General features: G+C 43.7%; 1 protein-coding gene across 1 annotated transcript in view; it reads left to right on the top strand.

The window, feature by feature from the left end:
* LOC122790034 (P2R1A-PPP2R2A-interacting phosphatase regulator 1-like) overlaps positions 1–27,137 on the top strand; it is an 849,731-nt gene that overhangs the window by 647,098 nt on the left and 175,496 nt on the right. The gene's annotated exons all lie outside the window — the stretch shown is intronic.

Consider the following 27,137-nt stretch of genomic DNA (forward strand, 5'->3'; position numbering starts at 1 on the left):
AGAAGGAAAGTTGGTATATTTTTTTCTGGCTTAGTTTGTGAGGTAGAATTTTTATCTGTATAGCAGTCCTAGTTTTTGATTGATTTTTTTTTGATGGCTTGCAGTATGTGTAAGTGAAATTTAAAGTTTTCATAACTAGTGACACCCAGTAGCTTTGAATGTTTTACTGTGTCTGTGTTGACATTTTTGACTGAAGTAATGATGAAATGTTTTTTTATGGTGGAGAATTGTTTGTATTAAAAAGCAAAGAGTTGGCTTTTCTTGGGATTTAGATGTAAATTTGCATTGTGTAGCCATGCTTCTACGGTGGAGAGACAGGGGTATGGGTGATGGTTTGGTGCAGCACAGATTAGGGTGGAGTCATCTGCATATTGCATAATGGGTGCGTGGTTAGTAGGTCATTGATGAAAATATTAACAAGCAGGGGTCCGGGTCCGATGATTGAACCTTGGGGGAACTCCTACAGGATAGAGGGACAGGTTTGTTCAGTAATTTTAAATGCAAAACTGTGTAATGAGGTTTATGTTATGGAAGTATGGAGGATACTAGAAAACCAGCCCTCCTATTGAGTTGATAGCGTTTGTGATATTGAAGGGCGGTTGTGGTGCTTTGTCAAGGGTGAAGTCCATGCTGTGACTGAAACAATACGTTATTGTTTACTAGATGGTTGTGTATGTATATGTTGAAGGTCAGGATGGGTTGCAGTGTGAATGATGGCTATTCATTGTTGGTGTTTGGTACGTCCAGTAAGAAGGGCATTATCCTAGATTATTGAGAGAACAGTTTCGACAAAGTGGGTATTGAACTGGGAAGTAATGCTGTCAGTGGAGATATTTGTTAAGGTGGAGTAGGTTTTTCAGAGATGAACAGAACAGATGTTCTTCGTGTTTCACTGTTGCAGCCATTGCATTTGGGTTATCTGCTTGCAGTAACCCTCAGTCGGCCTGATTAACAAAGTCTTAGGTCCTGCATCGGTTGCTGTCCCTTCTTCCATGACTTCAGGACGTCGGGGGTATAAAACATGCAGCTGATGCCATTACATCAGTTTTTCTTGCTGTGCGGTTCCCGAACCAGAAGCAGTTCGCAAGTGCCGGTCGGCCGACTCCTGTAATTTTCGTTTTCGAGTTTCAGAACCAGAGTCTTCAACTAAAGCTAAGTACCCCATTGGGGAAACTTTTTCTTGCTCCTTACCAATGTCAGTAAAAGTTAATAATTGCATTACTTGTGGAGAGCAAATACCTCATAAAGATTTTCATTCGTACTCTTCCTTGCCGAGGCCCTGACCACGATGTACCTTGTTGTCGGTTTTGTGCTTTATTTAATCCGCATACTATCCGTCGTCGGTATATTTTTGCCTCTAAATATTTCGGTTCTCTGTTTAATTATCCAGAAATGTTGTCGGTTAGCCATCCGACTACCGGGATTTCGAAAAAACGCAAAGGTAAAGACAGAGACAGGCCGCTGAGGTCCAAAATTCCCGACGACGCTTCTCCTAAGCCAGTTCACCGGTACTCAGTGAGGTGCTTTCACAGCTCCTGATACCCGCTACTTCTGATTCGCAGGCCTCTACTGAGACCCAGTCGGAGTCCGGTATGCCGTGTGATGCATCCACTATGGAACCCACGGATGTCTCTACCTTGGATGGGTCCGGAGCCGCTGTGCAGGCACCGGCTTCTGAGGGTGTATTCAGGCCTACAGACTTGCATATTAAACCTACACCTCCTTCTTCATTTAGGCCTAAATCTCGAACCATGCCTAAAAAACGATGCCCAGGCCTCTATGCCTAAAAAAACAAATGATAAGAATGGCTGAAGCTCTTCTAACTCTAAGTAGCCAACCCCCCCCCCCCCCTTCTAAAAGACCTAGGACTGAAGTTGTTTATGAATCTTCTGATCAGGATTCTGATTTTTCTGATTCTTCTGATGATTTGGATTTGCTCTTATCTACTTATGAGGATTATGATGTAGAGAACTCTATTCCCTCTGCTTCCCCTCCAGAGGATTTTTCTTTTGGTGAAACCTTACATACTCTAAGGGAGCATTTCCACTGGGAAAGCCAGGATTTTTCTGATTCAGAAAAGAGGCTTAGGGATTTCTTACTCCTTGCTCAGTATAGGCCTTTAGCTATTCCTCCTATACTAGACATTGTTAATGATGCTTTTTCGGAATCTAGTTTGGCCCCTGATTCTTTGCCTCCTGCTCCCAGAAGACCTGACAGATGTTACAGGGTTCCTAATTCACACAAGTTCCTTTTTAAAAATCCTATTGCAGATCCAGAGACTATTTCTCAGGGACCCAAGGGCATTAAGGTTTCTACTGCTAAAAATCGTACCCCTTCTGATAGAGACTCCAGGGCACTGGATAGATGGGGTAAGAAGGTTTACACTTCTGCAACCTTGGCCATTAGAGCTTTAAACTGCCAGTTTCATATTTTAAAGTATCAGCAACATGTTATTGGATTGCTTAAACAGAAAATTATGTTGATTCCTGACTGTGCGGAAAATAAAGAATTACAGGATTTAATGCATTCTGCTGAACAGGTTGGAAAACATACTTTGCAATGTGGATTTGATTCATTAGAGGCCTCTTGCAGGGCTGCTGTTACTGGGTATGTGCTCAGAAGGCATGCTTGGCTTAAGGAGCAATATTTGCCTGATCATGTTAAAGCAAAATTCTTGGATGCTCCCTTAAATCAGGACCGCCTGTTTGGCAACAAGGCTGAGGAAGTTCTTAAAAAGATGGAAGATAAAGCTAAATCTATGCAAACTGTTAATGATTTCATACAAGTTCAGCCTCCTAGATTTAGTAGGCACTGGCCCTCTAAGAATTGGTCCTTCCAGCCCCTTCTAGGTCTTCTCAAGCCAAACCCAGACACAGCAGAAACCCCAGATTTCAGTCCCAAGGAACACACAGGACTAAGCAGTGGGGGGTTTCCGCACCAAAATCAGGGAGTAGTAAGACTCCCCCCTATGGAAAACTGTCTCAATGACTTGCTTTTAAAACTTCCAAGCACTTCCCAACTGGATGCTCCTTTAGGCGGAAAGATTGGTCTGCAGGCCAAAAACTGGGAACTCATTACCCAGGACAAATGGGTTTTAAATATAGTGTCCCAAGGATACAGATTTCACTTCCACACGTTACCAACACCATGCAGGTGGCCAGACCTACCCCCAAATCAGTTGGCAGAGGCCCAAAATCAAGTACTCTCTCTCTCTCTCTTAAGCATGGGGGCTATTCAGTTGGTACCAGAAGATGAAAGGGGACAAGGTTTCTATTCAAGACTTTTTCTGGTACCCAGAAAAGGCAATACATGGCGTCCTATCCTGGACTTTTCTACTCTAAATACTTTTCTGGTGATTCCAAAATTCAAGATGCTGACTCTTCATCAGCTGCTTCCTATGCTTGGCAAAGATGCATGGTTGGCAACACTAGATTTAAAAGAAGCATACCTGCACATCCCTATCAGGGAGTCTTGCAGAAGTTACCTACACTTCAAAGCAGGCTACATGCACTATCAGTTCTCTGCACTGCCCTTTGGCTTATCTACTGCACCTAGGGTATTCACAAAGTGCCTAGCTCCAGTCATTGCATTCTGCAGGCAAAGAAATATTCAAATATATCCATACCTGGACGATTGTCTAATTCAGGCAGAAAGCCAGGACATACCTTTGAATCATCTGGCCTTTGTTCAAAGGGTACTGACTTGTCTGGGGTATACCATAAACGAGAATAAATCACACCTGGTACCCTGTCAACAAATTATATTCCTGGGAGCAAGCTTGAATACAACTTCCCAGATGGCTTTCCTCACGCCAGAGAAACTGAATTATTTGACAACCTACTTCAAACAAGTGACCACAAAAGCACAGTTATCTGCAAGGCAAATACTGCAAGCCTTGGGGTTCATGGCCTCCTGCATTCTTCTAATTCCATATGCAAGGCTGCATATGAGGAAACTGCAATGGTATCTCAAAAGCCTATGGTGTCAACATTCACAGGATCTAGAAGCTATGATTCCTGTCATACCTTGCCTACGCCTAGAGTTCCTTTGGTGGGCAGAAGCCTGCCACCAAAACAAGGGACTACCATTCACTGTACCCCCCCCCCTGCCGCCTAAACCTTAACAACAGATGCATCAGACTATGCATGGGGGGCTCACCTGGCAGGAAAGTGCATTCAGGGCAAATGGAACCCAAGTCAAATGCACCTACACATAAATCAAAAGGAAATGTTAGCTGTACAGAATGCTCTGACAGCCTTCAAGGACCACATTCTTCCAGGACAACTAATGGTAAAGACGGACAACACCACGGTCATGTGGTGCATAAACAAGCAGGGGGATACACACTCTTACCCCCTCTGCAGACTAGCCATGACATTGTGGAACACAGCCTTGAGCTACCAAGTGAATCTTCAAGCTCAATTCCTGCCAGGGAAACTAAATACTCTGGCAGAGGGACTAAGCAGAAACCTCATGGACCCACACGAGTTGAAACTGGAACCAAGGATTTTCAACATGTTGACAAGCAAATGGGGAAGCCCAGATTTAGACCTGTTTGCCTCTCCCCAGAACCATCAATTGGACAAATTTTGCACAAGGATTCCCCACAAACTAGCTTGGAAAGTGGATGCTCTATCCTTCAGCTGGAAAAACCTGTCAGTTTATGCCTTTCCTCCAATGCCTCTGCTCTCCAAGGTACTACTAAAGATCAAACAGGACAAGCCAAGGACGATTTTAATTGCACCAGACTGGCCTCGCCAGCACTGACACACACTATTGCGCAGTGTGTCACGCTTGGCTCCATGGCACCTGCCTCAGACTCCTTCCCTGTTGTCTCAGCAGGAGAACATGATTCTGCACCCTCAACCCTCTGAACCTCGCAACCTGGCTAATTACATAATCTCTCCTTTACCACCCCTCAGTAAATCAGTGATGGATATCATTTTAGAGGCTAGGAGGCCTACTACTAGAAAATCTTATGCTGCAAAATGGAAAAGATTTTGTACCTGGAACCAATCTCAAGGGATGAGCACAGCAGTGCCCAATTTACCTCAGATTCTACAATATTTGACTGAGATGCTTCATAAGGGCTTGTCCTTTTCCTCCATCAAAATTCATGCCTCAGCCATTTAAGCACATTATAGCACAGAGCCTCCCCTCTTCTCTCACCCACTTTTCAAGTAGTTCCTCAGAGGGGCCAAAAATTTAAGGCCATCGAGGAGAGCTCCAACTCCAGCCTGGGACCTTAACTTTGTCTTGAAGAAACTTGCTCTTCCTCCTTTCGAGCCAGCTGCTACTGCAGATTTAAAATTCCTTTCCTGGAAAACAGCTTTCCTTTTAGCAATCACTTCTTAAAGAAGGGTATCTGAGTTACAGGCCCTTATGGCAGTTGAGCCTTTCATCATCTTTCATGCGGACAGGGTGTCCCTCAGAACCAATCCCTCCTTCATGCCCAAGGTGGTATCCAGTGTGGCTCTTAATCAGTCCGTTCATTTGCCTACCTTCTTTCCTATCCCACAGAACAAAGGGGAACGGATACTGCACTCCTTAGATGTGCACAGACAACTTAGATTCTGCTTGGACAGGACTAAACCTCAAATGAAATCTGAACAAATGCTGGTGGCATTTGCTGCAGGGACAGAGGGGAAAGCTATTTCAAAGCAAACCATTTCAAAATGGATAGGCCACTGCATTCATTTCTGCACCATGGAAAACCTATCCCACAGGGGATCAGACCCCATTCAACCAGGGCTGCATCTACCTCTACAACCTTTCTCAGAGGCGTACCTACAAGGGACATCCTAGAAGATGCTACCTGGAGTTCTGTACATACTTTCACCAAGCATTATCATTTGCCAATTTTCTCTAAATCCAGAGCTGGTTTTGCCACTAAAGTCTTGCAGGGCCTTATAGCTGGTCCTAATTATATTTAAACTCCTCCTCCCAACCTTAGCTTTGGGAATTTACCCAAATGTAATGACTGCAACAGTGAAACACAAAGAACATAGTACAGTTGTGTACACTTACCATAAATGTAGATGTTAGAGTGTATTCACTGTTGTAGTCCTGGTTACCCTCCCTCCAGCCCCCTTTCTTCTTTTGGCTATACCTCTACTCTCTCTTACTATGCTCAAAAAGCTTTTTGGTGTATTTGCTTTTTTGTCGAAGGTATATCCTTGTATTATAGATTTAATTGCTTCCCATTAGGGGTGCAACTGACATGTGGGGCAAGAAAAACTGATGTAATGGTGTTGGCTGCATGTTTTATACCCCAGACAACCCGATGTCATGGAAGAAGGGACAGCAACCGACGCAAGACCCAAGACTTTGTTAATCAGGCTGACTGAGGGCTTCTGCAAGCAGATAACCCAAATGTAATGACTGCAACAGTGAATACACTTGAACATCTACATTTATGGTAAGTGTACACAACTGTACTTTTTGGGTTATGTTGGAGTTTGTCGTCGTATTTAGTGAAATACATTCTCTTGTCCATTCTGACCTGGGATTTTGTTTTATTTTTAAAATTATGGAATTTTTACTAGTAGTTCTGAGTCTTATTCAGGAACCATTCTTTCCAGGCTTTGTTTTTGGCTTTCATAAGGTATTTAGTTTCTGTGGTTACCCATGGTACAGGATTTATATTTATTTGTTTTGTTCCAAGGTGGGCTAGTTCATTTAGAATATTTAGAAACATTCTATTGGGTTCAGTAACTGCTTCTTCTAAGGGTAACAGTTTGATGATGGTCTGGTCAAACTGATATAGTTGGAAGATAAAAAAAAAAATTCTTAAAAATTAGTGAGGTTACATAGCTGATATTCTTTATGTTTCATTGTTGCAGTCTCGACAGTTGGAATTTCCTACCATGAAAGCCCTCGGCCGACCCAACTACCAGAGAAACTGATTTTGCCTCCCAAGCTGGTGGATGCCTTAACCAACGTCAGTATGCTCCGGTATAAAGGGAGCCAGCTTGCATCATCACTTCAGTCTTTTCTTGCCGCCAGAGCCTGAAGCAGATTTCTAGTGCGTTGGTCGGTCTGCACCAGAGACCTTTTTCTTCTTTGACTGATATCAGATAAAGTTAATAATTGTCTCTGCTGTGGTAAACAAATTCCACACAGAGACTTCAATATGTTTTGTGTCACTTGCTTGGGCCCAGACCACGATGTCCCTAACTGTCGATTCTGTGCTAGGTTTAACACTAGAATTATTAGGTGTAGAGCAGAGTTTTTAGCTCATTATCTGAGGCAGGAATCTGCAATCACATACTATGGTGGGCACTGGTCGTTCCAAACTCAATTTGCCTAAAGGCAAAAAAGATAAGAAATAAAAGCCTAGGACCACGGACAACACTTATCCGTCCCCTGACTCACCTACTAGACTTGTGATTGTTGAGGAAGGTGAGGCACTTTCCAAGCCCCCTTCTTGATTCAGCGACCCAGGCCTCTGTCAAGACCAATTTGAAGTCGGACATGCCTTTGGTCCCTTCAACTTCTACTGCTCATACCGTCAGTTCATTGGTTGGGTCCAGTACTGCTCAGCAGGCCACGGCTTCTGATGGGCAACTGCTAACTGAAGACTTTTCACGGCCTAGGCCCATTCCAGTGCATCTTCAATCTAAAGAGTCAGGCACCAGGAGGTTGGATGCTCCCAGGCCTAAGGCCAAACCCACACCAAAGAAAGGAATTGTGGCAGGGCCTTCGCCTAAGCCTATAGGCTCCCAGTTTCTTGGATCCCAGCAAGATTTAATCAGATTAGCAGAAGACCTCATTAACATTGTAAGGTCCAGGCAGACTTCAGGGGTTATTACCCCCAGGAAAAAGAAAAAGAGACACCCCCACTGAATGCTCCCTGATCCACTACATTCAGAAGAAGAGTCTGACTTGGAGGACTCTGCATCTGAGGGAGGTCCTGGGTACAGCTCACATGTGGAATCACATTCAGATGAAAATCTCCTCTGTGCCTCCCCACCTGAAAACCTCAGTTTTGGAGGGACCCTTCATGCTGTGAGACATTTTCCATGGGAAGCACAAGAATATCCACAGGCTAAAAGGAAAGTCAGGGAGTTAAACCTCTGGCAGTCCCACCTATTCTGGAAGGTAGTCGAAGATGTTTTTCAGGATACCTCTTTAAATCCTGATTTGCTCCCTCCTGTACCCAGAAAGCCTGACCGGTTCTGCAAGGTCCAGGACACTCTCATAAATATCTGTTCAAAAACCCAACTGCTGACCCTGAAGTCACACCAGGCCCTAAGGGATCTTGTCCAATACCTCTAGGGCCCCTTTACCTACTGACAAAAAAAGTAGGGCTCTTGATAGCTTTGGAAAGAAAGTGTACACTTCCGCTACCCTTACTATGAGGGACCCCAACTGTCAGACCCATATGATCAAACACCTGCAAACTATTCTCGACCAACTAAAACAAAAACTTTCAAGTCTAGAGAATAAAAACCTTTCTATGAAACTTTTAGATCTGTGCCATTCCAGTTTTTGGGTCTACTTCACGATGTCGAAAGCTGACAATATCGAAGCTGATATTGTCAGCAGCACAACATCGAAAGTGCAGAACATTGTGCAGGTAAACTGAAATCTCCATAGGGGGAAATTTCCATTTACCTCAATGTAGTGCAGTCTCGGAGTTGGAATATTTAAGTGGGGAGGGTGGGGGTGGCCCCCCTGCCTACGCTAGTTAGTTTTTATTTTTGTTTGTTTGTTTTTTTTAACGTTATTCGATGTTTTACTACATCGATCACTACAGGCCGACCTTTAGTGATTCGATGTAGGAAAATTTCAATAACATGATATAGACGCCAGTTTTCAAGTAGCTAAATACTCCCTAAACTATGGGTGTGATGTCATGGAAGCCTCCGGCAGGGTGGCTGTCACTGGCGCAGTGATCAGGAGACACGCTTGCCTTAGACAGCAGCCTCTTGCTGACCATGTAAAAGCTACTCTGCTGGATGCACCCCTTGCAAAGGATGCCTTTTTTGGGGCAAAAGCTGAAGCAGTCCTCAGAAAGGTGGAGGACAAGGCAAAATCCATGCAAATGGTAAGGGACTTTCTACAAGTACAGCCCTCTGGGTTCAGTAGGAATTTTCCTGCCAAGTATTGGTCCTTTCTCACCCAATCTAGAAGTAAGCAGAGAAAACCTCAGAGGGGCAGAGCCACCAGGCATAGACAACACCAGCAAAGATCTAGGCAGTGGACATCAGAGTCTTACAGGCAAGGGAGTTCTAGGACACCTGCCTTTGCTAGGAGCCTTTAAGATTCTCAGGATACCTAGATGTACCCCAAAATAAAAAAACTCAGGCTCTAGAACAAATTCAAGTTTTGTGTTCCCAGAGAGCAATGGAACTAGTTCCAGAAGATGAAAAATGGAAAGGATTTTACTCAAGACTCTTCCTAGTACCCAGAAGAGAAGGGTCTTCCTGTCCCATTCTGGACCTGTCCAACTTAAATCTATTTCTCAGGGTACCAAAATTCAAAATGTTGACCCTGCAGAAATTACTCCCCCATGTTAGCCCCTCAGGCATTCATGGTTTCATTAGACCTAAAAGACGCCTATCTGCACATTCCCATATCAAAGTTGCACAGAAGCTTTCTTTGCTTCAAAGCAAGCTCCAGTTACTGTCAGTTTTTAGCTCTGCCCTTTGGACTGTCTAGTGCTCCAAGGGTTTTCACAAAGTGCTTAGCTCGTGCCATTGCCTTCTGCAGGACCAAAGGGGTGCATATTTACCGATATCTGCACAGTTGCCTAATACAGGCCTCAGATCTGTCACAGATTCTCAGAGACCTGAAATTCACACAGGACATCCTAACTTCCCTGGGTTTCATACTAAACCCGAAGTCCATTAATGTGCCATCCAAACAGATAGTTTTTCTAGGGGCACTCCTGGCTTCTTCCCTTCAAAAGCCCCCCCCCCCCCCCCCCAGACAAAGTCACTTTTTTGACCAGCTAATTCCAGAACTTAGAGCACAAACAGTGCATAACAGCCAGATCATTTCTCAGAGCTGTGGGGTACATGGCATCTTGTATCCTAATGGTGCCACTAGCCAGGCTACATGTCAGGAAGTGTCAGTAGTATCTGAAGAATGTGTGGTGCCAGAGCACTCAATCCCTGGACACCAAAATACACCTGATACCTTGCCTCAAGCAAGAACTCACAATGTGAGTACAGACTTGCACTCAGAATCAGGGCTTGCCCTTCAAAATCACTCCTCAGGGCCAAACCCTAACCACAGATGCCTCAGACATCACATGGGGGGGGCCCATACCCACTATCTCCAAACCCTCAGGTTATGGGATACCTAGACCAAGAGGAGGCACATAAATTGGAAAGAATTCATGGCAGTACAAAATGGCTTATTGGCCTATAAAGGGAAGTGGATACCAGGGGTTCTGGTAGTACAAACAGAGAGCAACACAGTCATGTGGTACATAAACTTAGAAGGAGACACACACTCCTACGCCCTGTGCCATCTAGCCATGCAAGTATGGGAGACAGCATACTCTCTGGGACTTCACCTCCTAGCACAATATCTGCCAGGAGAACAAAACACCCTTGCAGATCACCTCAGCAGGAACTTGTCAGACCTCCATGAGTGGCACCTACACCGGGATGTCTTTTTCAACATAACTCAAAAATGGGGAACCCCACAGATGGACTTTTTAGCCAGCAAGGACAATGCTCAACAGGACAAATTCTGTACCAGGACAAGACAGGCATAAGCATGGAGAAAGGGTGCCTTTTCCTTCTCATGGGCTCGCCTCTTCATTTATGCATCCCCCCCCCCTTCCACTTCTACCTCACTTCCTTCTAAAGATAAGAGTAAAGGGCCCAAGGACCATTCCCTCCTTTCTATCCCTTAGCCTACCAAGCAGGCTTAGAATTTCCAAATATAATGACTTTGGGCACTTTCCCAGGCTACCGTGGGATAGGTACCCTCCCTTTCTTTGTTCACCTATGCTTGACTCCGGGCTCCTCCTACATGGGGCCAAGAAAATACTGAAGAGATGGTGCAGGCTGGCTCCCTTTATACCTGAGTGTACTGACATTGTTTAAGCCATCCCGCCAGCCTGAGAAGTGAAATACGTTTCTCTGGTAGTCGGGCCAGCCAAGGGCTTCACAGCAGGAAATCCCAACTGTCAGGGCTGCAACAGTGAATACACTTTAACATCTACATTTATGTTAAGTGCACACAACTGTACTTTTGTGTTGTGGTTCCCTATGAACTTGAGGTTGCTGTCTCATTAAATAAGTTGGTAGATAGTCACCAATAGTGTCTGGTCAGGTACCACTAATGGTTTGGTGGATAGGTGATGTGGTTAGGATCCAGTCCTAGTACTCGTTCTCTACTGTCCTTCATGCTAGTGGGTGTTTGTTGAGGTTGTATGAAGTTGTATAGGTTTATAGATTGTGAAGGTGGAGTCCAAGTTTAATGCTTGCCAATCTGTGTTGAAAATCTCCAGCGATAATGGTTCCTTAGATTATAGATGCACACTTCTGTCCTTCATATGAAGCTTTGTTTTTAAATTATATATTTTTTTAACATGGGCAACTGGGGTGATTTTTTTTAATATCTGCTGCAAGTGGTGCCTTTATTTAAACTAACTACAGTGCCTGGTCATCTGGTGGTTAGAGCTCAGAAGACAGCACACAATGGTTGTATAGTTTGTTTCTTATGTGACATTGAATATTTTGTCCTCATTTTGGACATTTGACCAGAGTTAGCATTTCTTGGAAATACGTTCATTGTAGCAGGGTTTGACCTTTCTGTTTTGGGACTGTTTAGTTTAGTAAATTTCAAAAATTTGATGCAGTAATAAATGGGGGAACTTGTGTGTTAGCAGTGAAGCAAAACAAGGAATCTGCACAAAACCAGCTTTGAGATTGATGTTTTGTGAATGTGAGTATATTGCTCAAAATATAGTCCTATACTGTAACTAAATTTGATTGCTTTATTTCTTCACTGTCTGCTCTCCTTCCAGAGGCAGTGGTAGTGGTTTGTTTGCATCTGTGATGAGTACATTTAAAAACTGTCTGATAATATGGTTGCACCATGCATAATGCTAGAAATCACGAGCAAACCTTGCATTAGCTTCAAAACATGAAGATAGTAATGAATGAATGAAGCAAGCATGTAAGTAGGATGGTATTGAGACAAGTTCCAGAACTGTATTAAAGAGGTGAAGGGTTCCAGATTAGAAATACTGGCTATTCCTAAAAGGTCTAAAATTCATCAAGAAAGTCTTATTTTTCAGGGTAAGCTAGAACAGATCCCAAAATAATAAGTACATGTAGACCTGATGTTCATCGTGTTTTACTGCTGCAGTCATTACACTTGGGTTATCCTGCCGTCAGGCGGGCCTGCAGTCGACCTGAGTTCCAAGGTCTTGGTCCGGCGTCAGTTGCTGTCGCCTCTTCCCTGACGCCAGTGCACCAGGGGTATATAAGTAGCAGCCGACGCCATTTTCTTCAGGCTTTCTTGCCGTGCGGTGCCCGAAGCAAAAGCAGTTCACAAGTGCCGGTTGGCCAACTCCTGAGATTTCAAAATCGATTTCAGAACCAAAGTCTTCAATAAAGCTAAGTACCCCGTTGGGGAAAAGTTTTCTTGCCTCAGACCGATGTCAGAAAAAGTTAATAATTGTATTTCTTGTGGGAAGCAAATACCTCATAAGGATTTTCATTCTTACTGTATTCCATGCCTAGGCCCAGATCATGACGTCACTAGTTGTCGGTTTTGTGCTAGATTTAACAAATGCACTATTAAACATCAGTTTGATTTTGCTCGCCATTACTTTGGGCGAAGGTTTAATTACTCAGTGCCGTCGGAACAACCGACGACCAGAATGCATAAAAAATGCAAAGATAAAAATGAGGAAAGGCATCCAAGGCCCAAAACTGACGACAAAGCCTCTTCTAGGCCAGTCGCCGGTTCGTTGGTTTTCAGTGAGGCGCTTTCGCAGCCCCTGACACCCGCTACCTCAGAACCACAGGCCGCGTCCGGCTCCTACGTGGAGTTGCCTAGGCCCCTGGAGCCTCAAGGCATTGGGCCAACGGAGATTAATCCTTCAGATGGGTCCAGAGCCGCTGAGCAGGCACCGGCTTCTGAGGGTGTTTTCAGGCCTACTCAACTTAACATTACTACTACAGCCAAGACTAAGCCTACACTTAAGACAAAGAAGCAAGTTCAGCATTCACCTGGACAGGCCTCCATGCCTAAAAAACAGATGCTCAAGATGGCCGAAGACTTGATAACTCTGGTCAGGGGTTCCCATCCCCCCTCCTGATAAAAGGCCTAGGCAGGATACAGACTATGATTCATCTGACCAGGTTTCAATATATTCTGATTCCTCTTCAGACCAGGGATATTCTTTAGCCCCCTATGAGGATTCTGATGCTGAAGAATCCATTCCTTCAGTTTCTCCTCCTGAGGATTACTCTTTTGGGGAAACTTTACATACCATGAGGGAGCATTTCCATTGGGAGGGCCAGGATTACTCAGAATCCAAGAAAAGGCTCAGAGACTTTCTTTTGCTACCTCAGCACAGGCCCCTTGCTGTTCCGCCAGTGTTGGACATTGTGGATGATGTGTTCTCTGAATCTAGTTTAAACCCTGATTCTTTACCCCCAGTTCCAGTCAAGCCAGACAGATACTACAGAGTCCCTGACTCTCACAAATTTCTTTATAAAAACCCTGTTGCAGACCCAGAAACTATTTCCCAGGGTCCCAAAGGGGTTAAGGCTTCCACGGCTAAGAATCCAGTTCCCTCGGATAGGGAGAGCATTAGACAGATGGGGAACAAAAGTTTACACCTCTGCAACTTTAGCAGTGAGAGCTCTGAATTGCCAGTTTCACATGCTTAAGTATCAACAATACTTACTGTCTCAGTTAAAACAGAAAATGAATATAAATGCAGAACAACCTGACTATAAGGAAATGCAGGATTTATGCATGCAGCTGAACAAGTGGGAAAACATAGTTTGCAGTGTGGCTTTGATTCATTAGAAGCTTCTTGTAGAGCAGCAGTTACAGGATCTGTGATTTGAAGGCATGCTTGGTTAAAAGAACAAAGTTTACCAGATCATGTTAAGGCAAAATTATTGGATGCTCCTTTGCAGCAAGATAATTTATTTGGTATTAAGGCAGAAGAAGTATTAAAGAAAATGGAGGATAAGGCAAAATCTATGCAAACAGTAAAGGATTTCTTACAGGTACAGCCACCACGATTTAGCAGAAATTGGCCTACTAAGAATTGGTCCTTTCCAGTGTCAAACAGGCCACAAAGAGGCCGATACAGACGCCCAAGAGGCAGATCTCAGCCACAAGGTTCTTACAGACCATGACAGTGGGGTGCTTCAAACCCAAAACAAGGTGAGGATAAGTCACAACCTTACAGGAAACAGTCCCAATGACTTCCCCCTTCCAATGCCAAACTCTTACCTTTTGGCAGCTCCCTTAGGGGGGAAACTAGCACTTTTTTCTCAAAACTGGCAAGCAATCACCCAAGACAAATAGGTGCTGAATATTGTGTCTCAGGGTTACAGGTTCCACTTTCACACTTTTCCAAGGCTAAAAGGAATGCCAAACCTGCCACAAAATCAATGGGCAGAGGCACAAAAACAAATTACAGCTCTCATGGACATGAGAGCTATTCAAAAAGTACCACAGCAGGAAAAAGGACAAGGATTTTACTCAAGACTCTTCCTGGTACCCAGAAAGGACAAAGCCTGGAGATCCATTCTGGACTTTCCACTCTAAATACTTACCTGGATGTTCCAAAATTCAAATTGCTGACACTACAACAGCTCCTTCCCATGTTGGGCAAGAAAGCTTGGCTTGTTACTTTGGGCCTCAAAGAGGCATACCTGCACGTCCCTATCAGACAAAATTGCAGAAGATACCTCAGATTCATAGCTGGTTCAATGCACTACCAATTCTCTGCACTGCCCTTTGGCTTATCTACTGCTCCCAGGGTCTTTTCAAGTGCCTGGCACCAGTAATTGCATTTTGCAGACAAAAAGGAATTCAAATATATCCATATCTGGATGACTGCCTGATTCAAGCAGAGAGCAAGGACATTCTTCTACAGCATCTGGTGTTCGTAAAAAGATTGGGAAGTTGCCTAGGGTACACAGTAAACAAAAAGAAATCGAAACTAGTGCCCTCACAAGAGATAATAGTCCTGGGTGCCAGCTTAAATACAACGGCCTAGATGGCTTATCTCACGCCAGACAAACAAGGACAACTGACTCAGTATTTTCAGTTGATGGCAACAAAGTCCCAACAACCTGCAAGAAAAATTCTGCAGGCCTTGGGATTCATGGCATCCTGCATTCTACTAATTCCATATGCAAGACTGCATATGAGGAAATTACAATGGTACCTAAAAAGTGTTTGGACTCAACATTCTCACAGCTTGGAGACAGTAATAGGTTCATAGGTTCATACTAGGCTATCTGCCCGAGGGCATTTACAAGCCTAGCCCATAGTTTTGTGGCTTACGCCACCCCTTTAGTATGGGGAACTATACCCATTAAATGTGGACATTTAGAGCATTATTAGGTGCCTGTTGTCAGTGTTCTATTGAGTAGGTTCATAGATTAGTATTAAGCTAACTGCCCTTGCAAGCCATTTTAAGCCTAGCCAATTATCCCTTGTGAGATTCAAACCCTGCACCTTGTGTTTGTAAGGCAAATACCTTAGCCATTACACCACCCTCCCAACCTCTAATTCCCTGCCTACAACAGGAGTTTTGATAGTGGGCACAGGCATGTCACCTCAACAAGGGTCAGCCTTTCACTCTTCCCACAGCCAGGCAGACTATAACAACAGACTCCTCGGATTACGCCTGGTGAGCACACACGGCAGGAAAATGTATTCAGGGCAAATGGACCAGAACAAATGCCTCTTCACATCAATCAAAAAGAGATGTTGGCTGTACAAAATGCCCTAACAGCTTTCAAGGACCTTCTGCATCCAGGACAATTATTATTAAGGACAGACAGCACCACAGTGATGTGGTACATAAACAAGCAAGGGGGCACTCATTCTTACCTCCTATGCAGGTAAGCCATGACCTTGTGGAACACGGCTATAACTTATCAAGTTCATCTGCAAGTTCCTGCCAGGAAAGATAAATACTCTGGCAGATGACTTAAGCAGAAACATCATGGATCCTCACGAGTGGAAATTAAATCCACAAGTTTTCAGCATGATAATGCAAAAATGGGGGTGCCCGGACATAGATCTCTTTGCCTCCCCACTGAATTGCCAACTACAAAAATTCTGCACAAGGACTTATCACACGCAAGCATGGAAAGTGGATGCTCTTTCATTCAGCTGGAAAAGCTTAAGCGTTTATGCCTTCCCACCACTGCCTGTCCTTTCAAAGGTACTCCTAAAAGCCAGACAAGACAAACCACAGATGATTCTGATTGCTCCAGACTGGCCACACCAGCATTGGTACCCAATCTTAAAGAACTTAGCTCAAGGCCCACCTTGGATTTTGCCTCAAATTCCACACCTTCTGACTCAGCAAAACAATCAGATACTGCGCAGTCAGCTCAAAACTTTAAACCTGGCTGCATGGCAGATTCATTAGCCAAACAGACAACTTCTCTCTCTAAAGCTGTTATGGATATCATTTTGGAGGCCAGGAGGCCTAGCACCAGGAAATCTTATTCAGAAAAGTGGAAGAGATTCTGTGCCTGGAACCAGGCTCAAAACCTTGACCCTCTGGTCCCTAACATTCCTCAGATACTACAATACTTGACTGAGATGCTGGACAAAGGACTATCCTTCTCATCCATTAAGATTCACGCTTCTGCCATCTCGGCTCATTACAACACAGATCCTCCTATTTTTTTCTCACCATGTGCTAAAGCAGTACCTGAGGGGGGCTAAAAACATAAGACCTCCCCGGAGAGCACCAACACCAACTTGGGACCTCAATTTTGTTTTGGAAAAGCTCACTTTGCCTCCTTTTGAACCAGCCAATTCAGCAGAGTTAAAATATATATCATGGAAAACTGCTCTGCTTCTGGCAATAACCTCAGCACAAAGAGTCTCAGAACTGCAGGTACTAATGGCAGTGGAGCCTTTTATCATTTTCCAACAAGACAGGGTTTCTTTAAGAACAAACCCTTCCTTTATGCCTAAGGTGGTTTCCAGTGTGGCTCTTAACCAGTCTATTCACTTGCCAACATTTTAGCCAAATCCCCAAAATAAAGGGGAGAGACTTGTACATTCCTTGGACATACACAGGCAATTGCGCTTCTACTTGGACAAAATAAAAGCTTTCAGAAAATCTGAACAATTGTTTGTATCATATGCTGCAGGATCACAGGGAAAGGCAATTTCAAGGCAGACCATTTCAAAGTGGATAGGACACTGTATCCGGCTCTGCTACACACAAAATGGGAAACCTGTACCTAGTAATATTAGACCACATTCCACCAGGGCAACTGCCACTTCTGCTGCCTTCCTTAGAGGAGTACCTACCAAAGATATCTTGGAAGCTGCAACTTGGAGTTCAGTGCACACCTTTACCAAGCATTACCATTTGCCTCTTTATTCTAGATCCAGAGCTGGCTTTGCCACTGCAGTGCTGCAGGGCCTCATAGCCACACCAAATCCTCTATAGAGCCAGCCACCCAAACTCAGCTTTGGGATTCTACCCAAGTGTAATGACTGCAGCAGTGAAACACGATGAACATAGTACAGTTTTGTACCTACCATAAATGTAGATGTTCGAGTGTCTTCACTGCTGCAGTCCAGGTTACCCACCCGCCAGCCCCTCTTTCTTATCTGGGACTAACCTATACTACCTATGTGGTGTATTTGCTGGTTAATGAAGGTTTTATTTTTACCTTTTTTGTATGGTTTATTAGCAATATGTATTACCTACCATTTTTGGGGGCACCTGACATCTGGGGCAAGAAAAACTGAAGAAAATGGCGTTGGCTGCTACTTGTATACCCCTGGCGCACTGACATCAGGGAAGAGGCGACAGCAACCGACGCCGGACCAAGATTGTGGAACTCAGGCCGACAGCTGGCCCGCCTGATGGCAGTATAGCCCAAATGTAATGACTGCAGCAGTGAAGACACTCGGTACATCAACATTTATGGTAGGTACAAAACTGTACTTTCTGTAGAAAGTTTATTTGCATAAGGAAGAGGATGCTTAGTAATACATAATTTCACTTGAAAAGATGCAAGTTTATTTAAAAAAAGAGCAGTTGTCTGTTTTTTCATTGTATCAACCTGCATCCGATATTTCATGTGTTTTGGCAGCTGAGACCCCTTCTGCCTTACTGTGGTGTGCATATCTTACTGATACTTTTGTAATAAAGTCTTGGTTTGTAGAATATAATGGGTGCACAGTTTGGATAACGAGGCCTCCTTTCAGTTCTAGCAATGGTGTGTTCTGCTGCTGCATTGTTGGCCTTGGCTGTCATGGGGTACACAAATAGTTATCCTCTAACAAGAGGTTCTCATCTTCCTCAAAGGTTGAGCGTTGAGGCACCATTACTTGATGAGACCTGAGATTTCATCACTGCTGCCCCGTCACAGCTTCATAGCTAGCTACTAGGCTCTTGATCCGTTAGGAACTTTAGAAACCTAGCCCTGCATTCACATGAAATTTTTACCCCTTGTAATTTAAGTGCAAATTGCCTAGAGCTGGCAGAATATTTACATGTTACCCCCTATTCATAAGAGCCAAGGGTGCTAAAGTAAAGGTGAATTGCTTCCTCTTGTTGGTTGACACTGCCTGGCCCTTGAATTTACTGATATGACTTAATCCTAAACTCTGACTTTTGGGATTGACTTTCCATCTTCTATCTGAGAACTGTGGGCTACTTGGTGTTTGTTTGGAAGTGGGTCACACTTCATCTGGTGCTTATGCATATGTATGGCCTAGAGTTCTGTTATTGGATTTTGAAGATCCTTTCATTAAATAGTAGGAGATGGATGGCTGAGTTTGTTGATGTGAGTTCCGTGCCACATTTATTTGCTACAGCAGTGTTTGTGTCTTTATGATAATGATCCTTGCTTCTACCCATTACGATGTGCATTGGCCAGATTCTCCATTTCAGCTAATTCCTGTCCCCGAGGAGGATTACATGAGTAACTCTAGGGTTTATGGTACGGAGGACCAGTGTCGCTCTGAATCTTTGGCTTCTGTGGAGTCTCACAAAATGGAGTGCCATGTTTTGAAAACTGACAAGATGATTGAGTGCTAATTTTCTGCTCATACCCTTAATAAGAATTCTTCATTTCTTTAGGAAGGCTCTTAGGTTACTGATGTTCATTGTGGACTTGCAAGTGGTTCCATGTCTCTCACCTAATAAGTGACTGATCAATACTTTTAGGAGAGGCTGTGGCTGAGCCCTGCGTTGTTGTCCATCTGTAATCTCTAATTTAATGGTCCCATTTTGCAATATAGAAACATTCTCTTCTGAGCCTTCTACCAAAAAAGGCTGATGATCTCTATTGGGCATGCAGTGTCATCTGTTTAGCACCACAGAAACTTTTGTACTTTGCCATTCTGTACTTAGAGTCCAAGGCTGTAGGCAAGATTTGCAGAAAATTTTAATTCTGTAAGTGGAGACATTTCCCAACCCAGAGATAGTGCTGCCAAAATGTCAGCATTTTCCTCTTTTCACACACACACACACACACACACACACACACACACACACACACACACACACTTGATCAACCAACAGTTTTTGTTTTTTAATAGGAGTGTAGAAGTCTTAGTACACAAAGAAAAGCCACACAAGCACAGTGACTGGAAGTCAGAGGGTAAACAGCGGACCCTGATCTGTGAGGCAGAGAGCTTAACCACTGAGCCACAGTATTGTTATAATTCACATGGGCAGATGTCCTTCTATTCACTTGCTGCAGTATTCTTAACCTGAAGGATCTCCTGCCTGAAGGCGACCTGACGTTGGCCAGTATACAAAAGGCTTATACTGCTGTAGGGTATGTGGGATGTCATACATAGGCTGCTGTCAGATGTAGGCCATAAAAGCAACTTACGCACGTACCACGCTCAGAACTTTTCTGCTGACAGTCAGAACGCCATTCTGACCTTTGGTCTGATCATTTCAGAGTTTGCTACTTCAGCCTTTTGCCAGATAACTTCCCTGTTGGGGAATATTTTCTTTTACTACTGTTTTGGTTATGTCATCCAAGAAGGGCAAGTGCCAGTGTGGAAGACAAAGTCCATATAAGGACAGACATTCAGTGTCTCTTTTGTTTAAACCCTAACAATGACTACAAGTCCTGTAGCATTTGCCAGTCCTTCATTCCTAAGATCCTTAGGAGCAGGCTTTTCTCTCTTGCTATTTACTTAGAGAACCAATGGCTTAAGTTATTAGCTAAGCGTATGGAGGGTACCTTGGGGTCCGATGCCAAGCCAGTGAAGCACAAAGCCAAGAAACCTTGGCTTGTGGCTTCCATTGCACCTCCACCATCAGTCATTTCTCCGAAGGTGCTTGTCAACCTGGAGGCTCATCTCACTTCAGGCACAGATTCACAGGCTGAGCTCAGTTCTGAGGCCACCTTGACTTCGGCCATGAGCACATCTGTGGAGGTCAAATAGACGTCCGGTCAGGATGTCGTGGGGGAACCTAGGCTCGAAAGTACAGAGGGCCCTAGGGGGGGTACCTCGCACTCAAGCAAGAGAAGAGATAGAGTTAGACACTTTTGAATGTAGGTTTCTGTCCGGTCCTCTGATGTTGTATATAGGATCATTTCTCCTGCAAAGAAAAAAAAAAAACTAAGGATTTGTCCCATACCAGAGAGGCCCCTACAGATTGGCAGGCCTTTTCTCAAAGCTTGTTTCAGGTCTTCAGGGCACACAAGCCACCTTCCTCTTAGCCTGCACTTACAAGTGCTCCCCAACCTTCTCAAAAAAGGATTAGGGACAATAACTGCTCTGATGATTTTTCCTCTGTTGAAGAGGAATCTTTGGATTATTCTACACAAATCCCCTCTGTTTCCCCTGAAGAAGAGTCAGTTGGTGCTGTCTCCCCTATGAAAGAGATATATTTTAGTGAAACTCTCCTGAAAATGGGAAAACTAAGTGGGGTACTTCCCAAATTTTGTATGTTCAGTAAAGATACTATCATCCTCTACCAATTGATGTTCCTGGCCCCTGTGCAGTTCCACCTGTGCATCCTGCATTTCTGGGGTGGTTTTCACAGTGCTTCACAAACCCCAGACTCCCAGTCCCCTACCTCCAAGAAACCAGACCGCTTCTACAGTTTCCTGAGGATTGTAAATTCTTTAGGTGCCCTGCTGCAGACCCATTAGTCATTTCAGTAGCTACTGATAAACCGTCTAGAATACTTCCCTCCTCCAGTCTTCTCCCAACAGACAAATAGAGTAGAACCCTTGAGAAACTGGGTAAAAAGGTCTACATGTCAGCCACCTTGGCTTTTGGGGACCATCAATTATCAGACACATATGACTAAGTACTCCTTAGAGCTTTTGTCTCGAGCATCTGGTGCCATTGCAGATCTTCCAGATTCTGAAGGAAAACCCTTGGCTATGTCTCTCCTGAGAGCTTCCTTCCAAGTGGTAAAACATTCCATTAAATGCAGCTATGATGCTGTAGAGGCTTCTGCCAGGGCAGCTGCTCCTGGTTCAGTGCTTGAAAAGTTTACCTGGCTCAGGTTGCACCCCCTGCAGGATGACTTCAAATCCAAATTAATGCATGCACAATTAGACAATTCAGCCTTATTTGGTAAGGCAGTAGACTCTCTAAGTCACTACAGGAAAAAATAAAGAACTCAAGGAGTTGAAACACATCCTGGTTTCTCCTGTTCCCAGGTTTCATAGGAATTTCCCATCTAAGCCTGTTTTCGGCCATAGGTGCAATCAACACCTCTCTGGTAAGTCTTCGAGAGGAGTTATGAGACAACAGTAGTGTAGGGGTTTTCAGCCATCCTCACAACAAAGGCAGTCCTTTCCTGGCAAAGCATGGTCTATGACTACCCTGCAGATGTCTCTCTTTCCCCTCTTTCCCTTCGCCTTTCAAACAGTCACAGGGTCTGGGAAAGCATCACCCAAAACACCTAGGTTATTTCCATAATCAGAAAAGAATTCTTCATGGTTTGGCACTCCACCCTCCCCCCATGGGGCATTCCTGACCCCCCCCCCCAGCAAGCAACTACCCCACTTCTCAAAGAGCTTTGGCAACAGGTCTCCCTTCAAAAGGTTCCTCAAACCTCAAGAGGAAAAGGCCTCTGTTCAAGAATGTTCTTAGTACCCAGAAAGGATGGCCCCTGGATACCCATCCTGCATTTATCCCATCTCAACACCTTCTTAAAGGTTCCTACCTTCAGAATGTTGACACTCCAAACTCTGTTCCCCCTTATCCCTCCATTAGGATACTTGGCATCTCTAAATATAAAAGATGCTTACCTTCACATACCCATTCACCCCATGTTCAGGAAATTCTTATTTTTTTTTCTGTGGGTTCCTGGCATTTTCAGTTCTCTGCCTTGCCCTTTGGTCTTTCTACAGCACCAAGGGTATTCAGAAAATGCAGTGATTGCATATTGCAGACTTTTGAGCATCCAGATATTTCCATACCTGAATGACCTGTTCTTACACGCCCAAACTTCCCATACTGTACTCCAAAAACTGGAGACCATCATTTCACCCCTCAGAAAACTGGGATTCACCATCAGCTACAGGAAGTCAGTCTTCACCCCTTCACAGGACCACATTTTCCAAGTTGTGGAACCCAGACAGACATTGAGACTGTCACTTCCACCTCAGAAAGTCCAGGACCTTTGGTCCTCCTTTGACCCCCTTCTCCCATTGACTCGCATCACAGCCAGAGGATTCCTCAGGGTGCTGGGATTCATGGCTTAAGCCATTCCTGTGGTATCAGTGGCAAAACTCCACATGAGGAAATTCCAGTGGTTCCTCAGTTTGGTGTGGAACCAGCATTGTCGCCCACTAGAATACAAAGTTTCCCTCATTCCTTGCCTAAAGAGGGAACTGCTCTGGTGGATCCAACAAGATAGACCTAAATCCAGGTCTACCGCTGCATCATCTCACACCAGTCCTAGAACTTTACACAGATGCATCAGACGTGGGCTGGGGAATGGCCTTGGGCAAATTCAACAGTTCAGGGAATTTGGCTTCCCTCCAAAAATCAGAACACACCAACATCAGGAAAATGAGAGCATTGCTACTAGTTCTACAAGCATTTCAACCTGTCCTTTGCTCGGGCACTCTACATCTGTTCACAGACAACATGACAGTCCTCTGGTATGTGAACAAGCATGGGGAGGAACAAATCCTATCTTATTTGCTGGTTGGCTCTTCTGGTATGGGACTTTTTTGCCCAGTACCACATAACTATTCAGGCAGTGTACTTTCCCTCCAACTGGAATCTTGCGGCAGACTCTTTAAGCAGGTCCCTGACTCAGTCCCACAAATAGATGTTCCTGGACATAATCCACCAATGGGGTATTCCTCAAATAGACTTATTTATCTCCCTCCTGAACAGACGACTTCCAAAATTTTGTGCCAGAGTCTCAAATCCTTTGCTTTGGAAGGTAGATGCCCCCTCCTCCTCTTGGAGTGGGTGTTTCTGTATGTATTCCCTCTCCTTCCTCTAATACCAAAGGTCTTGTTCAAGATTCGACAGGGCCAATCAAAAATCTGGCTGGTGACTTCATTTTAGCCAAGAAAGCACTGGTTCCCCCTCCTATATCTAGCCAAGGGCCGTCACCACAGAGTGGACCTACTCACATAGAACCAAAGGATCCTTCGTACACCCACACCTGTTAACGCTACAGCTGACACTGTGGGTGATAGGACTCTAATCCCCTTCAAACATCTATTCTTAGAGGATGTGTGCAGGATTTTGCAGGAGGCCGGGAAAGCCAATACCAAAAAAATCTTACATTTCCAAGTGGAAAAGATTTTTACTGTGGTGTCTCTCTAAGAATCAAGACCCAGTAACGGTGGGAATCTCTGTGGTTCTGTCTTACTTGTGTGAATTGCTCTCTGCTGGCTTGGCTTACTCTTTCCTCAAAGCATATGTCAGCTATTTCTGCTTGTCTGCCTTTTTCTCCACCGGTAGCATCCAGATTTGAGGTGAAAGAATTCCTTAAGAGCGCCCCTCACACTAGGCCTCCTAAAAAACAATTTCTTCCCTTGGGACCTTAATTTTGTTGTAGAAAACCTAACCATGGCCACTTTTGAGCCCGCATCTTTGGCCATCCTCAAACATTGCCCTTGGAAAACCATTGTACTAGTGGCCTTGACCTCACCCAGAAGGGTGTCAAAGCTTCAAGCCTTTATGGTGGTGCCCCTCCTCTTGGTATTTCATAAAGATATAGTATCCTTGAGAACAAATCCTTCCTTTATGCCAAAAGTGGTTAATGAGTTATCCCTTAACGATTCCATTCAATTACCTACCTTCTTCCTTTCTCCACAAAACCACAGTGAGAAGGTACTACACTCCTTAGAGGTACACAGACAACTTAGATTTTATCTGAATAAGACTAAAGCTGTCAGGAAATCTGATCAGCTATTTGTGAACTTTCATCCCAGGGCTATGGATTCACCCATTTCCAAGCAGACTGTTTCTTGGATTTCAAAGACTGTTTTCTTTTGTTACACCCTCCATGGAAAGACCATCTCTTCACCTGTGACGGCGCACTCTACCAGGGCTGTGGCTTCCTCTAAGGCATTCTTCAAGGGCTTAGATAACAGAGCCATCCTTGAAGCAGCCACCTGGTCTTCTAGCCATACCTTTACCAAATACTACAAACTGGATGGCATTTCCAGATCCAAAGCCGGATTTGCCAAAACTGTTTTACATGGCTTCATTCAGAGCTCTGTATACCACAAAGCCAAAAAATATATATCTCAGTACCACCAAAGAGAGGAAAACACTGGAGCCACTGGAAAACGCAGTAACTTTAATGTATCTTAGCACCTCGGCTTCACAAGCCTTCAGGAGATAACAAGTTACACATACATCGACCATTATGTACAACATCAGTTAACACAATTAATTAAGTAAAACTCCATAAAATCTGTAAATCACAAAAATACTTTCCAGTTGCATTCGATAATTAACCCATTGGGTACGAAAGTACCAAATTTCAATATGCATACTGTGTCTCTGTACAACAGTCTATCCTTTAGTTCCATTTAATCCCATCCATTAACAATTTCCAAAATTGTGCTCTTTAAACAGTCACTCTTACCATCATGACTTAACATATAATGATTTGCTATAGGGCTTTCTGTTCTCTTATTTTTAATATCTCTCAGATGCTCTTGCATCCTAATCTTAAACTGCCTTTTTGATCCCTCTTCCATAAAACTTTATTAGAAATTCAGTCACAAGCTTTAATACCACCCTGTTGGAGATATTCCTTAATCACACCAGTCCTAAATGAAAACAAATCCCCAAGCCTCTGTACCTCATATAGACCTATATCATTATTAAATAATGACTATAAGATATTTATGACAATATTAACTAACAAAATTAAAATACCACTGTCCAAAACAATAAGTAATGATCAAACTGGATTTATATGTCATAGACACACACATGACAATATTAAAAGGATAATTTCTCTTATAGATTATGTTAATAAAGAAAATAAAGAAATACTCATAATTGGCTTAGATATAGAGAAAGCCTTTGAATCCCTAAATTGGGACTATTTATTCAAAATTCTAATGCTATTTGAATTTTCTGCATCCTGTGTTCATCTCCTAAAGAATATATATACAAATAATTTGGCGTATGTTAAGTTAGGTCCTTTTACCTCTGAATCTATACATATAACAAAAGGCACTAATCAGGGATGTCCCATGTCACCGATTCTATTTGCTCTGGCTATTGAAATATTGGCTGATTCAATTTGTAACAATATAAAAATCAAAGGAATATATGTTTATGAACAATACAATTCTAAAGTAATGCTATTTGCTGGTGACATATTACTGACATTAGGGTATTGAGCAGTAACTGATGGTTAAACATATCGAAAGCTTTTGAAAGATCTAGGAAGATTGAGAGATCTAGGAAGAGTGCTGAAGATAGTTTGTTGTTGTTACGATGAAGATTGATGACAGAGAACGATAGAAGAGCCATGGTGGTACTGTGGAATGGCCTAAAGCCGTGCTGAGAGTCGTCGAGCTTTCTGTCTTGAATAAGAATGTGCATGATTTGTTTGCGTTATGCATCTTTCTGTGATTTTAGCTAGTGGTGAAAGAATGGCTATAGGTCAAAAGTTAGATAATTCTGTGGAACGGCCTCCTTTATGGAAAGGTATAAAGTGATATTTTCCATATTGCTGGGATGGATCCTTCTGAAATGGATCTGTTGATCAGAATAGAAATAGGAAGTGCTGTGGGATCAGCTGCTTTTTGAAGATATTCAGCTGGCAGGTGGTCGGCAGCTAGCATAGTAGGTTTTAGCTTTTTGAGTAAGGTCCGGATCAGGTTGGTAGGTACAGTTTGAAAGGTAAAGGTGGGTTGGGTGCTGGGTGGATCAGGGCTAGATGTGCCAGAGCTGATGTTTGTGTCCAGTGGAGTGAAATGGGTAGCTAGAGACTAGATAGTTTCAGTAAAGAAGGAGTTGACCCTGTTTGCAATTTCTACAGGGGATTTATCAAGGGCAGCTGATGGGTAGGAGTGGCGGAACGACCTGGGTGGAGATGATTGTTAATAACAGCCCAGAACTTTTGGAGTTTTAGCTGATATTTTTGTTGTAGGAGGTGTAGTGATTTTTTTTGTCTAGAATGACATATTTTTTGGTCTGGTTCCTTAGCTGCCAGTATCTTACTTGGTCCATAGGGGCTTTGCTAACATGCCACCTGGCCCAGGCGTTGTTTCTTAGTTTAATTTTGTTTTTTGTTTCTTTAGATAGCCACGGTGCAACTGTGGCATTTACACGGATGGTACGAGTAGGAGCATGGTGGTTAAGGATAGGCAGAAATCTGCTACTGAAGTACTCAACTGCTTCTTGTAATGGGAGTCATTTCAAGACATTCCAATTACATGCTTTGACTTCATTTTGGAAGTTGTCAAGGTTAAAGTTCCTGACGTTTCTTATAGCTTTGTAGGTGGGCT

Source organism: Protopterus annectens, chromosome 15.part0 (assembly GCF_019279795.1).
Source record: "Protopterus annectens isolate FY-2018-M chromosome 15.part0, PAN1.0, whole genome shotgun sequence".
NCBI classification, from domain to species: domain Eukaryota; kingdom Metazoa; phylum Chordata; order Ceratodontiformes; family Protopteridae; genus Protopterus; species Protopterus annectens.